Source organism: Bufo gargarizans, chromosome 2 (assembly GCF_014858855.1).
Source record: "Bufo gargarizans isolate SCDJY-AF-19 chromosome 2, ASM1485885v1, whole genome shotgun sequence".
Classification (NCBI taxonomy): Eukaryota; Metazoa; Chordata; class Amphibia; order Anura; family Bufonidae; genus Bufo; species Bufo gargarizans.
This window is the reverse complement of record NC_058081.1, coordinates 100,693,408-100,709,238: the sequence shown is the minus strand read 5'-3', so window position 1 is coordinate 100,709,238 and position 15,831 is coordinate 100,693,408.

Here is a 15,831-nt window from a genome sequence, read left to right as displayed (position 1 = left end):
AAGTGGGTTTTGGAAATTTTCTGAAAAAATTTCTTCTAACGTCCCCAAAAAATAAAATGTCATTTTCAAAATGATCCAAACATGAAGTAGACATATGGGGAATGTAAAGTCATTACTATTATATGAGGTATCACTATCTATTATCAAAGTAGAGAAATTGAAATTTTGGAATTTTTCAATTTTTGGGGGGTAAATTTGGGATTTTTTCACAAACAAAGGTGAAATATATTGATGCAAATTTATGACTATCACGAAGTACAATCTGTCACGATGTGTCACGAGAAAACAATGCCTTGGATAAGTAAGTGTTCCAAAGCTATTACCACATAAAGTGACACATGTCAGATTTGCAAAAAATGGCCTGGGCAGAAGAGCGAAAACTGGCCCGGGGTAGAAGGGGTTAATAAATAGTGTATTGGAAAAAGTTTTATTAGGGCATTAGGGACATCCTATTAAAATTTCATTCAAAGGTTTAGTTACTCTTTAAAAAATTTTGCATAGCCACTGAGCTATCCAATAAAATGTATCTGTATAGCGCCACCTGCTGTGTTTTTTTATTTTATTGTTTCGTTCTGCTCACTGAGAAAGCCGCACATGCTCAGTTTCATCCTTCAACTGCCTCCTGAGCTGTGATAGGGAGAGAGCTCCAGCAGAAAAGACACGCCCCCTTAGTTGCAGCAGAAAGGACACTCCCCTTGAGCTTTCAGCTTGTTATAAGTCTAGCATAGCAATGGGTGGGGAGATCTCTGGATCCACGTGAGGTACAGGGCTGGTTCTGGCTTTGTTAGAAACAGATTGGCATGTACTATATGATGTCTGATTTTCATTTTTTACATTAATTATGGGATAAACCTTTATCAAAACTTCTTTGTCAGTTTTCTGGTGTGGAAAAGTCACCAACTTTGGCGCAAGTCCCAGTTTGCAGCAAAACTTGCAACTTTTTGCTCCTTTCCAATACACTATCCATTGTTGTAAAAAGTGGGCAAAGCGTGACTGGGAGGGGGTGCACACGTTAATTGTGTTGGGCTGCGAAGGTGCTGGGGACCCTTGTTCTTCCGATAGGTGGGAGTTCTGGAAGTGGAACCTGTACTTTTGGTTGCTCTAAAATAGTCTTGCGAAAGCAAGTTGCAGACAAGTATTTGTGACACGTTACCATGTATTTTAATACTGGCATACCGCCTACTAAGCAATATGGCACCACTGCTGAGCTGTGGCTGTGTGTTGTTCACCTCCACCTATAATCGCGCCTCATAACTTCCTGTGTGGTGCTAATGTTGGAGGTAAGGATGACCGATGGTTGCTGGAGGTAAGGATGACCGATGGTTGCTGGAGGTAAGGATGACCGATGGTTGCTGGAGGTAAGGATGACCGATGGTTGCTGGAGGTAAGGATGACCGATGGTTGCTGGAGGTAAGGATGACCGATGGTTGTATCGGTTGGAATTTCTCAAAAGTTGGGATTGAGACTAACCTAAATTTTTCGTGATTTATTTCGGCAAATGAGAGAGAGAGACACTTATACACAAATATGTGTCTCTCATGCAAGTAGGTAAACAGTAAGGGCTCATGCACACGAATGTATTTTCTTTCAGTGTCCGTTCGTTTTTTTTTTGTGGACCGTATACGGAGCCATTCATAAAAAAAAAAAAATAGAACATGTCCTATTGTCCGCATTATGGACAAGGATAGGACTGTTCTATTGGGGCCAGCTGTTCCGTTAATATGGAATGCACACGGACGTCAACCATATTTTTTGCCGATCCGTTTTTTGCGGACCGCAAAAGACATACAGTCGTGTGCATGAGGCCTAAGAGGAAAACATCAGCAATGTGGGCGCTGTATTATTTTCACACAGCGGATTGGCAGAGATGCCTTCCTGCGTTTTTTAACATGCTTATGTAGCAAAGGCCTCACATCTGTAACTACTATTGTTCTTTCAGGACAAAAGCCCTTAATAAGAAAAAAGCAGATGAGAACATTTCTAGTTGCAAGGCCTTAGAGGGAAACTCTGGGGGGGGGGGGGGGTTACTATTTCTGTTATAGAGACAAGTTGATGCACTTTTGTAGGCTAGACAACGCTTCATCTGCTGGCGTCAAATAGCTTTAGGAAAGCTAATTTGAATATCTTTTCCAGCAACCCAGAGGGGGATCACCTGGCCTACAATACTGTTAAGAGGCAACTGAGCCAGTTTTCCTTTACACCAGTTTGATACACCTCCCGCTCCTGGTCCCAGCACCGCTGCAGCTGGTTCTACCTGTGGGGGAAAGCAGTCAATAGCAGGCAGTGACGGAGATGAGCCTCCCTAGCACCCACGATGCTAGGGAGGGCTCGTCCCCGTCGTCACCTGCCATTGGCTGACCAAGCCCTTCCCCCACTACACCAGATGTTTTCATCTGCGCACAGAGAGAACCAGGAGTGGGGAGCCAGGTAAGTAGATTTGGATAACCCCTTTAATGTTCCAGGAAGCAAACCATGACTATAAGACCCTGGTGGTATGGCGTATGTCCTGCTGAAAGTGTTGTTCTGCCATGGGTTAAGTAGCTGCCATGAAGGGATGACCTTCGATGGCCACAGTACTCAAGTAAGCTCTACTGTCCAAATGTCCATCCACAGGTATCAGACCCAGGGATTGCCAAGACAACCTTCTCCACACCATTACCCACCTTCACTGGAAGACAGGAAGGGTTCATTGATTCATGCTTCCTGTGCCAAGTTCTGACCATCGGCATGGTGCAGCTGAGGTCTGGATTCATCTGTTTTTGCACTGCTCAGGGATCTAATTGTTGCACCCTTTTGCCCACTGGAGTCTTGCCTTTCTGTTTCCCTCAGACAGCAGTGGCATCGATACTTGCTGTATGCTGTCATATCCGTCCATGCTAAAGAACGATAAGTTGTGTGTTGTAATTGGCACAATTTGCTGGAGGGCTCATGCACACAACCGTGATGGGTCCAGGAAACATGGTCCGTGTGTCAGCTGCTTCTCCCCTGATCCAAACTGACTGTATCATAGTAAAGCATAGATGCCGACGGTCCCCTTTGCATGGACGGTCCCTGATTGTCAGGAAAAGGGATGAAAATGGGTGGGGTTATCGCTAGCCCGTCCCATTTTTTCTTCCTGGGACAGCCCAAATTTTCAAGCAGATCTGGGCGGAGTCTGGGCATTCCTGGGTTTTGGATGCCCTGATTTTAGCCAGTCTCTATCTGATTGTGGGGCTATTGCAGTGTATTCCAACCATCATGTGAGTACACTGCAATCAGATACGAACTGTAAGAAATCACTAGGATCAGGGGAGCCACGGTCAGCCTGGGAGATGTGACCGTCACATGGACATGTGTATGAGCCCTGGCAGTGCACTGCTTCAACTGTGAAAGGGCGGGTGTCTAATAAGTGCCCATTCACAGGGAAAGGAGGGACGGTGGAGATGTCACGCTCCGCCTGGCTCCTGCAGGAGACATGCCATGCACACACATTCAATGAAAGTTGGCAGAACCTGGCAGGATTGTCCAACTTTTTAATGTGTTTGGGTATTCCAATTCTCCCCATTTTTTTCCCACAGGACATAGTGGATGCGGACCTGTCCCACAAATGCATTGCAATACCGGATCAGTCTCTCCGGTTGTCAGCCGGAAAAACTGATCCGGTTTTTATCTTTTTCACATTTTTAAAGGTCTGCGGATCCGTTTTTCCAGAACACTTGGGGCTGGATGTGACATTAATGCATTTCATTAGAAAATAATGCCGGATCTGGCATTCCAGCAAGTGTTTCGGAATTTTGGACGGAGAAAATACTGCAGCATGTGTCCGTCCAAAAACCGTACAGTGACTGAACTGAAGACATCCTGATGCTTCCTGAACAGATTGTTCTCCATTCAGAATGCATTAGGATAAAACAGATCCGTTTTTTTTTCCAGTAATGAGCCCCTAGGACGGAACTCAATACCGGAAAAGAATAACGCTAGTGTGAAAGTAGTCTTAGTTGGTCCATTTATCATAGCTGTACTCCTAAATTTTGTGGAAATTTATAATTTACAGACAGAGACTAATAGTCTTCTCGGAAAATAGATTAGAAGACATGTTGAAAGAGCGGTCTAATTTAAAATAAAAATGTCATTCTGCACTTCCGAACTGTCTCCCAGGACAGCCACCCGAACCAGCAGGAGCAATTAGTAATGTGAGGTGACCGAAGGCGCTGAACTAATGTGACACGTCGGGAGTGATAGAGATCATTAACGCAGGCAATGGCATGTTAGGTCTGCAGTGTTGTTAGATACGGCCTGGATAAGAGTATATGAATATAGACAAAGCGCTATCACTTACATCCCCCGTGTCATGTAATGTTAGCAGAGCAATTACCGCTACGTACTAGCGCCCGGTGCAGTATGGCAGCTGGACGGTACCGTGGAGGGGAAGAGATTTTCTATTTTAATACCCGCAATCACTCACATTCTGCTAATCCAGTGGAAGCTGGATGATATCACGGGGCTGACACACTTTGTTTATTTATTTATTTTTGGGGGGAGAAGCTTTTTTTGGCTTCTAATAAACATCATGAAATGCATGTGATTTGTAACCAGCATCTTTCTCAGGTGGACTTTTTTTTGTCACACATTGTTTTACTTGCATTTTGTTCCACTTTTTTAAAATTTCCTATAGAGTCTAAGGGCTCATGCACAGGAACGTATTTTCTTTCCGTGTCCATTCCGTTTTTTGCGGACTGTATGTGGAACTATTGATTTCAATGGGTCCGCAAAAAAAAAACGGAAGTTACTCCGTGGGCATTCCGTTTCCATATGTCCGTTCCGCAATAAAAAATAGAACACGTCCCATTATTGTCCGCATTAGGGACAAGGATAGGACTGTTCTATAAGAGGCCAGCTGTTCCGTTCCGCAAAATACGGAATGCACACGGACGTCATCCATATTTTTTACGGCTCTGTTTTTGTTGACCTCAAAATACATACGGTTGTGTGCATGAGCCCTAAATGTTATTTTAGGGAGCCTTCGCACGTGGCAGAAAGCTTCTGCTAGAAAATCCGCAACATCAAGATACCACCGTGTTATCATATGGCAAACTGATTCTGCAGGGGAAAATCTGCAACAAAATCCGCGCCCCGATTTTCCTGCAGCGTTTTCCACTGGAGAATCAGTTTGCCATAGGATAACACTGTGGAAGTCTTGATGTTGCGGATTTTCTGGCAGAATTTTCGCCCACGTGTGAAGGCTCCCTTACACAGAGCAGTTATCTGTCAGACGCTCCCGATCCCTCTCAGATCGTCTGCGGAGGTGACTGCTGCGTCTGCATGCTGCAGTCACCTCCACTGTATGGGGACAAGCAAACAAGTCACTGATCGATTGTCCCCATAGAAAATAATTGTTCCAGTGCTGCGGATCGCTGTCTATACACCACAATGTACTGCGCAGGAAGGATGATTTTCCATGAATTTTGTGAGATGCCATCCCCTGGTGAATGAGCGTTTGGTCGTTTATCGGGTAATTGCCGGCACCTTTTACACGGTCAGATTATCTGGAACAAGCGTTTATACAAATTTTCTTCCCCGACCGTCTCGTCTGACACATAATCGATCTATGTAAATTAAAAGGACCTTTAGGGTACATGCACACGTTCAGTATTCATGTGCGGATTCTCCGCACTGAAATCCGCAGGTGTTCGCAAGCAAATATGTGCGGTCAATACGCATCAATTGGTGCGGATTTGGTGCAGATTTTCCTCATGCAGATTTTACTAACCGCACCGCAGGTTAAAATCTGCGCAGAAAAAAATCTTCATCGTTTGCATTGAGAATTTCAAATTCTCATAGAATACAATGTACATGACCTACAGTGCAGATTTTCCGCACGCAATCCTGATCGTGTGCATTTAGCCACGCGGTCAGGATTCCTGGTGCAGTTATGGAGGCCAAAATCTGGAGCGGATTTATAAAACAAGTTGAATCTGTCCTTAAGGCCTCATGCACACGACAGTTTTTTTTCACGGTCCGCAAAAACGGGGTCCGTGGGTCCGTGATCCGTGACCGTTTTTTCGTCCGTGGGTCTTCCTTGATTTTTGGAGGATCCACGGACATGAAAAAAAAGTCGTTTTGGTGTCCGCCTGGTCGTGCGGAGCCAAACGGATCCGTCCTGAATTACAATGCAAGTCAATGGGGACGGATCCGTTTGACGTTGACACAATATGGTGCAATTGCAAACGGATCCGTCCCCATTGACTTTCAATGTAAAGTCAGGAGTCCCTTTACTTTCACACTTGCGTTCATATAATGCAGACGGTGGCTCCATTCAGAGCGGATCCGTCTGCATTATATTGTTAAAACATTTCTAGTGTGAAAGTAGCCTCAGACGGATCCGTCCAGACTTTACATTGAAAGTCAATGGGGGACGGATCCGTTTGAAAATTGAGCCACAGTGTGTCATCTTCAAACGGATCCGTCCCTATTGACTTACATTATAAGTCTGGACGGATCCGCTTGCCTCCGCATGGCCAGGCGGACACCCGAACATAACTTGAAGCGTCCCCATCACCATGGGAACGCCTCTATGTTAGAATATACTGTCAGATATGAGCTACATCGTGAAACTCATTTCTGACAGTATATTCTAACACAGAGGCGTTCCCATGGTGATGGGGACGCTTCTAGTTAGAATATACTACAAACTGTGTACATGACTGCCCCCTGCTGCCTGGCAGCACCCGATCTCTTACAGGGGGCCGTGATCAGCACAATTAACTCCTCAGGTGCCGCACCTGAAGGGGTTAATTGTACTATTATATCCCCCTGTAAGAGATCAGGGCTGCCAGGCAGCAGGGGGCAGACCCCTCCCCCTCCCCAGTTTGAATATCGTTGGTGGCACAGTGTGCGCCCACCATCGGGCCCCCCCCCTTCCTCCTTCTATTGTAATAAATCGTTGGTGGCACAGTGTGCGCCCACCCTCGCCCCCCTCTCCCTCCCTCTATTGTAATAAATCGTTGGTGGCACAGTGTGCGCCCACCATCGCCCCCCCTCCCTCCCTCTATTGTAATAAATCGTTGGTGGCACAGTGTGCGCCCACCCTCGCCCCCCTCTCCCTCCCTCTATTGTAATAAATCGTTGGTGGCACAGTGTGCGCCCACCATCGCCCCTCCCTCTATTGTAATAAATCGTTGGTGGCACAGTGTGCGCCCACCATCGCCCCCCCTCCCTCTATAGCAGTAACAACATTGGTGGCAGTGTGCGGCCTCCCATCTCCCCCCCCCCCCCCCAGATCATTGGTGGCAGCGTAGTTCCGATCGGAGTCCCAGTTTAATCGCTGGGGCTCCGATCGGTAACCATGGCAACCAGGAAGCTACTGCAGCCCTGGTTGCCATGGTTACTTAGCAATAGTACAATTGTAGAAGATTCATACTTACCTGCCTGCTGCTGCGATGTCTGTGATCGGCCGGGAGCTCCTCCTACTGGTAAGTGACAGGTCTGTGCGGCGCATTGCTAAAGAACTGTCACTTACCAGTAGGAGGAGCTCCCGGCCGTTCACAGACATCGCAGCAGCAAGCAGGTAAGTATGAATCTTCTACTGTTGTACTATTGCTAAGTAACCATGGCAACCAGGGCTGCAGTAGCTTCCTGGTTGCCATGGTTACCGATCGGAGCCCCAGCGATTAAACTGGGACTCCGATCGGAACTCCGCTGCCACCAATGATGGGGGGGGGGATGGGAGGTCGCACACTGCCACCAATGTTGTTACTGCTATAGAGGGAGGGGGGCCGATGGTGGTTGGCACACTGTGCCACCAACGATTTATTACAATAGAGGGAGGGAGGGGGGGGGGCGATGTTGGGGGCACACTGTGCCACCAACGATTTATTACAATAGAGGGAGGGAGGGGGGGCGATGGTGGGCGCACACTGTGCCACCAACGATTTATAACATTAGAGGGAGGAAGGGGGGGCCCGATGGGGGGCGCACACTGTGCCACCAACGATATTCAAACTGGGGAGGGGGGGGTCTGCCCCCTGCTGCCTGGCAGCCCTGATCTCTTACAGGGAAATATGATAGTACAATTAACCCCTTTAGGTGCCGCACCTGAAGGGGTTAATTGTGCTATCATATCCCCCTGTAAGAGATCGGGTGCTGCCAGGCAGCAGGGGGCAGTCTTGTACAAAGTTTGCAGTGTATTCTAACTAGAAGCGTCCCCATCACCATGGGAACGCTTCTGTGTTAGAATATACTGTCGGATATGAGTTTTCACTTAGTGAAAACTTAGATCAGAAAAAGCTTTTATGCAGACGGATCTTCGGATCCGTCTGTATGAAAGCAACCTACGGCCACGGATCACGGACACGGATGCCAATCTTGTGTGCATCCGTGTTCTTTCACGGACCCATTGACTTGAATGGGTCCGTGAACCGTTGTCCGTCAAAAAAATAGGACAGGTCCTATTTTTTTGACGGACAGGATACACAGATCACGGCCTCGGCTGCAAAACGGTGCATTTTCCGATTTTTCCACGGACCCATTGAAAGTCAATGGGTCCGCGAAAAAAAAACGGAAAACGGCACAATGGCCACGGATGCACACAACGGTCGTGTGCATGAGGCCTAAGGGTCCATTCACATGTCCGTGTGTGTTTTGCGGATCCATGGGTCCGTGGATCCGCAAAACACGGACATCGCCGGCACTCAATAGAAAATGCCTATTCTTGTCCGCAATTGCTCTTGTTCTATTTTTTTTCGGGAACGGAATTGCGGACCCGGAAGTGTATACTTTCTCTACTCCTGATTTTGGCTTTCAAAACTGCACCAGGAATCCTGACCGTGTGGCCGTACCCTTAGGTTACATTGACACAACAGTGAAAAACGGACATGCAAAACGTTTTTTTAATGGCGGTCATACGTCTGTTTTAGGAACAATGGTAGTCTATAGGGTTATACAGACGGCTGTTGTTTTGTCGGTCAGTTAACAACGGACATCAGAAAATAGAGCATGTTCTATATTTTCCATTTTCGCGGACTGGCACCATTGAAGGAGACCGTTTTTAATGTCTGTTTCTCAGAAAGGCAACTAAAGGTTTTTCTCACGGTCATGTGGATGTAGTCTAATTCTAAAGGAAAACCCCTGGACAAAGGCCACACCCAGTGCATGCTGTAAGGGCCACAATGAAATCTGTACAAAGACATGCTGCGGATTGCTAAATTTGCACCACGTGGCAAGTTCCAGTATGTGCAGAAAATTTTCACACCATGTAGATGAGATTTAAAAAAATGAAATAATTTGCTTAGGTGGAGCTGTGTTATGCCGCAGATTTGCCTTACAAAAATCCATGTGTCACATTCCGATTATTAGACGTTATCCCCTATCCATAGAATAGGGCATAGCTATTAGATCGGTGGGGGTCCTACCGCTGGGACGCACATCAATCAAAAGAATAAGGGCCCTGTACCCCCTGCAGCCCCCTTGACATGAATGGAGCAGCCGTTCGGGCACGTGTCCTATCCTCAGGAATGCCACCCGGCATCCCCACCGATCAGGTGTTCTGCAGTAGATTTTCAGTTGGAGTAAGCTCTGCAGTTACCAGCTCTGTCCACCACATAATGGGGGGAGCTGTGTATTTCTGGAGCTGACTTCCATGACTGAAGCTTCACTGAAACAGCTGATTGGTATGGGGCGGCATATCTGACCCCTGTTCAATCAGATATTGATGACCTCAGGATACAACCGCTTTAAGCTGCAATTCTTTTTGTTATGCAGTGATAAAACTCCGCTTATAGAAGCAGAAGTCCCCTTAAATAAATCTCCCTATTAACTACGCACTGTTGAAACTGGGAAACAAAATCTCTTCTATGGACCTCTATAGGGATGCACACAGATATTCTTCCACTATGGATGCGCTTTACAGTTAACATTCTGCCATAAAAAAAGAAAAGTATATTCATATATTCCGCCAGATCTCTAGAGCTAGTATGAAACAAGCCATATTACCGCAAGTGAGTGCGAATGAATACATATCACTAAACTAAATATGTGTGTGTGTATGTATATATATATATATAATATATGATAAATTCCACGGCACATCCCAAAAAATCGTGAGTTTTCACCAGAAATACAGCAACATTTCAATTCACTCAGTGGGATCTTTCTCAAGCAATGGTGATAACCATTACTTGAGAAAGATCCCACTGAGTGGATTGAAACGTTGCTGTATTTCTGGTGAATAAAACTAAACATTTTTTGGGATGTGCCGTGGAATTGATCATTTTATGTAATTAAGGTGGGTGGATCACCCCCACATTTGGAATGCCGGATTCGGCATTTTTTTTACATTGAAATGCATTAATGCCGGATCCGGTCCTAAGTGTTCTGGAAAACGCATGCGCAGACTGTTAAAAATGTGAAAAAGATAAATACCGGATCAGTTTTTCCGGATGACAACCGGAGAAATGGATCCGGTATTGCAATACATTTGTGAGACGGATCCAGATCCGTCTACAATGGAAACTGGAAGTGAAAAATAGCCAGCAGCACTCCAAATCAATTCAAAAGTAGATGGTTTATTGGACCCAAAATCAGGCGACGTTTCAACAGCTTGTTGCTGTCTTTATCAAGCTGTCTTTACCAGGCAGTACAATGGAAACTGCCTGCCGGAATCCAGCGACGCTAGTGTGAAAGTACCCTCAGTCAGACACGTCCTACTCTAAACTTATCTATGCCGTTGGGCATCTACATTCAGGAGAGCAGACCCTGCACATATAGTGTGCTGCTCCTAGTCACCTCTGTGTTCACCAAGCAACTGATGAGAGGAGCAACCCGCACAGATATATCTACCCCCTTAATCAAGGTTGTCTGTGAGATAGGTGGGTCAAAAGTGCACAAGAATGCTACTCCCCAGATAATAGGAGCACATTTACACTTGAAGGTGACAACTGTATACTACAAACTAATCAAAAATCATAGAAAAAAGATTTAAAAAAATCTTGCACAATGTCATATATAAATATGTGGATGTACATGGCAACATTTATATTAAAAAAAAAACCACAGATAATAAGACACTAACACAATAGATGCAAAAATTATATATGGTCTAAGCCCCCACTCTGATATGAGTGATATATTGATCAAAACACATCTGTGCCCGCCTACCAGCGCCAGGGTGGTCTCAGGCAGGTCCTACTCTAACCCTAAGTTCACACCTGAGCGTTTTACAGCGCGTTCAAACGCGCTGTAAAACGCTTAACACGTGAAAACCAATGCTTCCCTATGGCCCTGGTTCACACTTGAGCGTTTTACAGCGCGTTTGAACGCGCTGTAAAACGCCCGACGCATAAACAAGTTCTTGAGCTTTTTTGGGGGCGTTTGTCGCACGTTTTGGCCCATAGACTCATTGGACAACACTGCAGTCAATCACACAAACGCGCGTTTACTATTGCAAAAAACGTGCATAAAAACGCGCGACAAATACGCGCGTCTCAGAAATGCTCAGGTGTGAACCCAGGGTAAGGCCCCTTGCAGATGAGCGTTCCTCCCGCAGCGAGTACGCAACGTAGCTAGCTCCCGGCCTGACCTCCCAGCGTTGCCGAAAAGGGGGTGGGGGGTCACATAGCGTTATATTTATTTATGATGCTTTGTAACCCTTACAGTTCTGGAATGCATTGGATAACATTGGCATAATGCTGACAGTGTTATCCAATACATTCCGGAACTGTAAGGGTTACATAGCATCATAAGTCAATATAATGCCTTGTGAATCCCATCAGTGCTGGGAGTTCAGGCCGGGTGCTGCGATGCGGACTTGCTGCAGGAGGAACGCTCATCTGCAAGGGGTCTAAACCTACCTATGCCGTTGGGCATCTACGTTCAGGAGAGCAGACCCTGCACATACAGTGTGCTGCTCCTAGTTACTGTACCGCTGTGTGCACCAAGCAACCGATGAGAGGAGGAGCACACAGCTATATGTACCATCTAATCAAGGTCTACTGTGGGATTTTTGTGCACTTTTGCCCCACCTATCCCACAGACGACCTTGATTGTCATAGTAATCGGTCTAAATACTTATGTCCGTGCCAAATTTTTGTTTTTCTTTTTTAATAAATTAGCAAAAAATTCACGTCATTATGGGCTACTGAGTGCAGAATGATGGGGAAAACTAGATTTTTTTTAATTTTTGATATTATTTTAGCCCAAGGCCGCAGCATAAGTGAAAGGATCTGAAGAATGCATTGTGTATACAAAATTTGCCCTTGAAGCCATGGTCCCCCAAATTAGTCCTTGCAGGCTGAATGCTAAGGGTATATGCACACGATGCATATTATGTGCAGTTTTGAGCCCAGCGCATTTCCCAATGTCATATACATTTTGCAAATTTTGTACGCATGGAGGTTGACCTGTGATGTGGCTTCTAAAATTTGCAGCATGTCAATTGTTTCTGTGGCATATAGGTAACTTGGTGTGGGTTTTGATGTGCCTTAAAAAAAATGCACAAAACCACCATACATTGTGCGGATTTATGTGCATGTTTGTGCGGTTCTAATGCTGATTTTCTGCATATCAATCAGAATTGTGTGCATATCCCTTGGGGTTATGTGCACACAATGCATATTACGGACAGTTTTTGTAAATCTCATGTATACAGTGCCTTTTTTTTTACTTGCAAAAATTAACCCCAAAGCGTGCATTTTGAAATCCGCAGCACCGTCAGTTGCTTGCACAGTCTTTCGTGTGGCCCCCATCCGGGTTTCCATTCTGCAATTTATAGAACACGTCATATTCTGGTCTGCAAAATTCAGTCCATGGACCCATTAAAGTCAGTTGGTTTGCAAAAAAATAAATAAATGCGGATGACACACAGACGGTTTCCATCTTTTCGGATCAGCGATTTGTGCATAGTCGAGTGCTTGAGGCCTTTCAGAGTGGATTTGACCCCTGTCAAAATCTGCATGGATTTGTACGGATTTGGTGCAGAAATAGAGCAAAATGTGCATGGAAAATGCACATAAACCACACTGCTGTTTGTATGTAACCTCACTAAGACTTGCAGTAAGTATATTTTTACGGACCCCCATCTCCCCGCGGATGATTAATGCTTGAATTAGCCTTGAGAATTTGAGTACCTTACACTATTTAGCAGCGCAGGAATCATTAGTTTCCTAAATGTAAACCATGCCTTTAGACTTTTGTGATTGAAATAATGCGAGAAGCCTGCATTAACAATGTCGCCTGCTGGCGCATTTACAGTTGGTTTGTTTTACATACGGTATAATGGTGCAAACTCATTGACAAGCCGAGGTTTGTGTTTAAATCCCAGTGGAAAAAACCCAAAAACCCACTCTGCAAATAAATAGCTGCGCTAATAAACCTTGCCGCGCATTGTATTTAAAGCCAGGTGTTCGATATTGCCGGTGTCAAGAACGGTTTGCAGGACAGATCCTACACGTCTCGCTGTGGTCCGCCGAGTAATGCCACCTTAATATAAGCATATTACTCAGCAATTTATCATTATTTACTGACACCGACTTGTGCGTTCCGGCTTGTATAAGACTGCGACGTATAAGCGATTGGCCTGGTAGAATGTGTCACTCATCCTATTATTTAATGGTGTTTTCATATGTATTGTTCACCTTTTAAGTTGTGCTGCTGTCTGCGTATGGCTGTGACATCCGAGGCAACTGTTGGACCTTGTCACCGATTCCACTTGAGGGTGCCGAATTCCTGACTAATGAGGCTTTTTTTCCTCCCTGACATGAGAAGCGGCATCAGTCATGCACATGTATAAACAGACACACATGTAACCCTAAACTGAGCAGAGGCTCCATGCTCCAGTCAGGCCTGTCAGGAAAATGATTAATGGCCAAAAGGCTCCAAATTACCTTCATTGTCAGCTCCGTATTGTTAGTTCTGACAACTAATGAGCTCCGACAGCCCTTCCTTTCTCACACAGCACTTAAATAGCGTGTGATTTCTCTCTCCAACCTTTAACTCATGTGCAGCCAAGAAGTCACCGCTCTCGCCTTCACTGTTTAATATCTCCAAGAAATGCCCCTTCTTGGCATTGAGGAGTTGCATTGGCATTGTTTGGTGGGCAGCTGCCCTACCCGCCTCATTGTCAGGGAAGTGTTTTACAAAATGTTTAATGTTATTTATGGGGGGGGGGGGGGGGGAATAATTCTAATTATGTGCATTATTTGGCGCTGTTAATAGAGACATACCCAGACTGAGAGGGGGACATAGTTCATTTACATCGGGGGCTTTCTCCTGGTGCTGGTCGATGACCTCATGCTTCTTCCCCAGAGATCAAATGTCTTTCACAGCCCACCACCATTGCAGATTTCGAGACAGATGCAGAAATGGAAAGGAACTTCCATTTGAGCTATTGGAAAATGATATAATTGTATATACTCTATTAGTCTAGATCCGCAGATGAGTCCTGCATGGACCATATCGGCAGACTATTGACCACTGTTTACGGCTGTCTATAGATGACCTATAAAGTGCCTGCTACAAATTGTTGTAAAGCAGACTCCCATTGTAAGCAGTTTCACTAGTGAATCATATTGGGGAATTGCATATAATGAAAATTCGCAGTATTTAAGACCAGACCAGATGCCGGGGGCCATTCAGTGATCAGAATCAGGAACCAGTGTTTGGTAAATTTGTGATTCGGCACCAGCCTCAATAATCTGTATGTAGCTCTATAAGAACTCCATGGCCTGGTTGTATAGTAGGCAAGGCAGTGATCAGATAATACACTAGGGCAGGGGTGGCCAACCTTACAGACTCAAACAGCCAAAAAAACGTATGACTACCAGGAGCACAAGCTATACATTTACACACGAGTCACCGTATTTTTTGCCCTACAAGATGCACCTAGGTTTTAACAAAGAAAAATAAGAGGAAAACATTTTTTTCATCTGATCTGAGGTCTGATAAAAATATTTTTTTATTTTTCATTCGCAGAGAAAAAACGAAAAAATATTTTTTTCATCAGACCTCAGATTAGACTCCTAAATCAGATCCCCAATCCTCATCTGACCTAAAATAAGATCCCCAAACCTCATCAGACCTCCAAATCAGACCCCCAAAATAAGACCCCCAATGCTCCGATCAGACAACACAAATCAGACTCTGTGTCAGACTTTCAGTGCTCAGATCTCCCCCCTTCTCAGATCTTTCCTCCCATGCTCAGACCTGACCAACCCATGCTCAAACAAGACCCCCCATGCTCAGATCCCCCCCCCATGCTCAGATCCCCCCCCATGCTCAGATCCCCCCCCATGCTCAGATCCCCCCCCCATGCTCAGATCCCCCCCCATGCTCAGATCCCCCCCCCCATGCTCAGATCCCCCCCCATGCTCAGATCCCCCCCCCATGCTCAGATCCCCCCCCCCATGCTCAGATTAGACCCTCATGCTCAGATTAGACCCTCATGCTCAGATTAGACCCTCATGCTCAGATTAGACCCTCATGCTCAGATTAGACCCTCATGCTCAGATTAGACCCTCATGCTCAGATTAGACCCTCATGCTCAGATCAGACCCCCATTGCTCAGATCAGACCCCCATTGCCCAGATCAGGACACCCACCCCCATGCTCAGATCAGAACCTCCCATGCTTAGATCAGACCCCCATGCTTAGACCTATAATTTAAAAAAATCTCTTCCCTTTTCTGATCAGGCACTGGGCTCCTGCTCGGGCACCTGCTACTCTGCAGATCTGACACGCTCTCCACTGTGACCTGATGAGCACAACGTCCGGTCATAGTGCGTGTCTCCACGTACTACGTTCTCGCACTGTGTGCATCAGGACGTAGTGGAAAGTGAGCTGGACCTGCAAAGTAGCAACAGT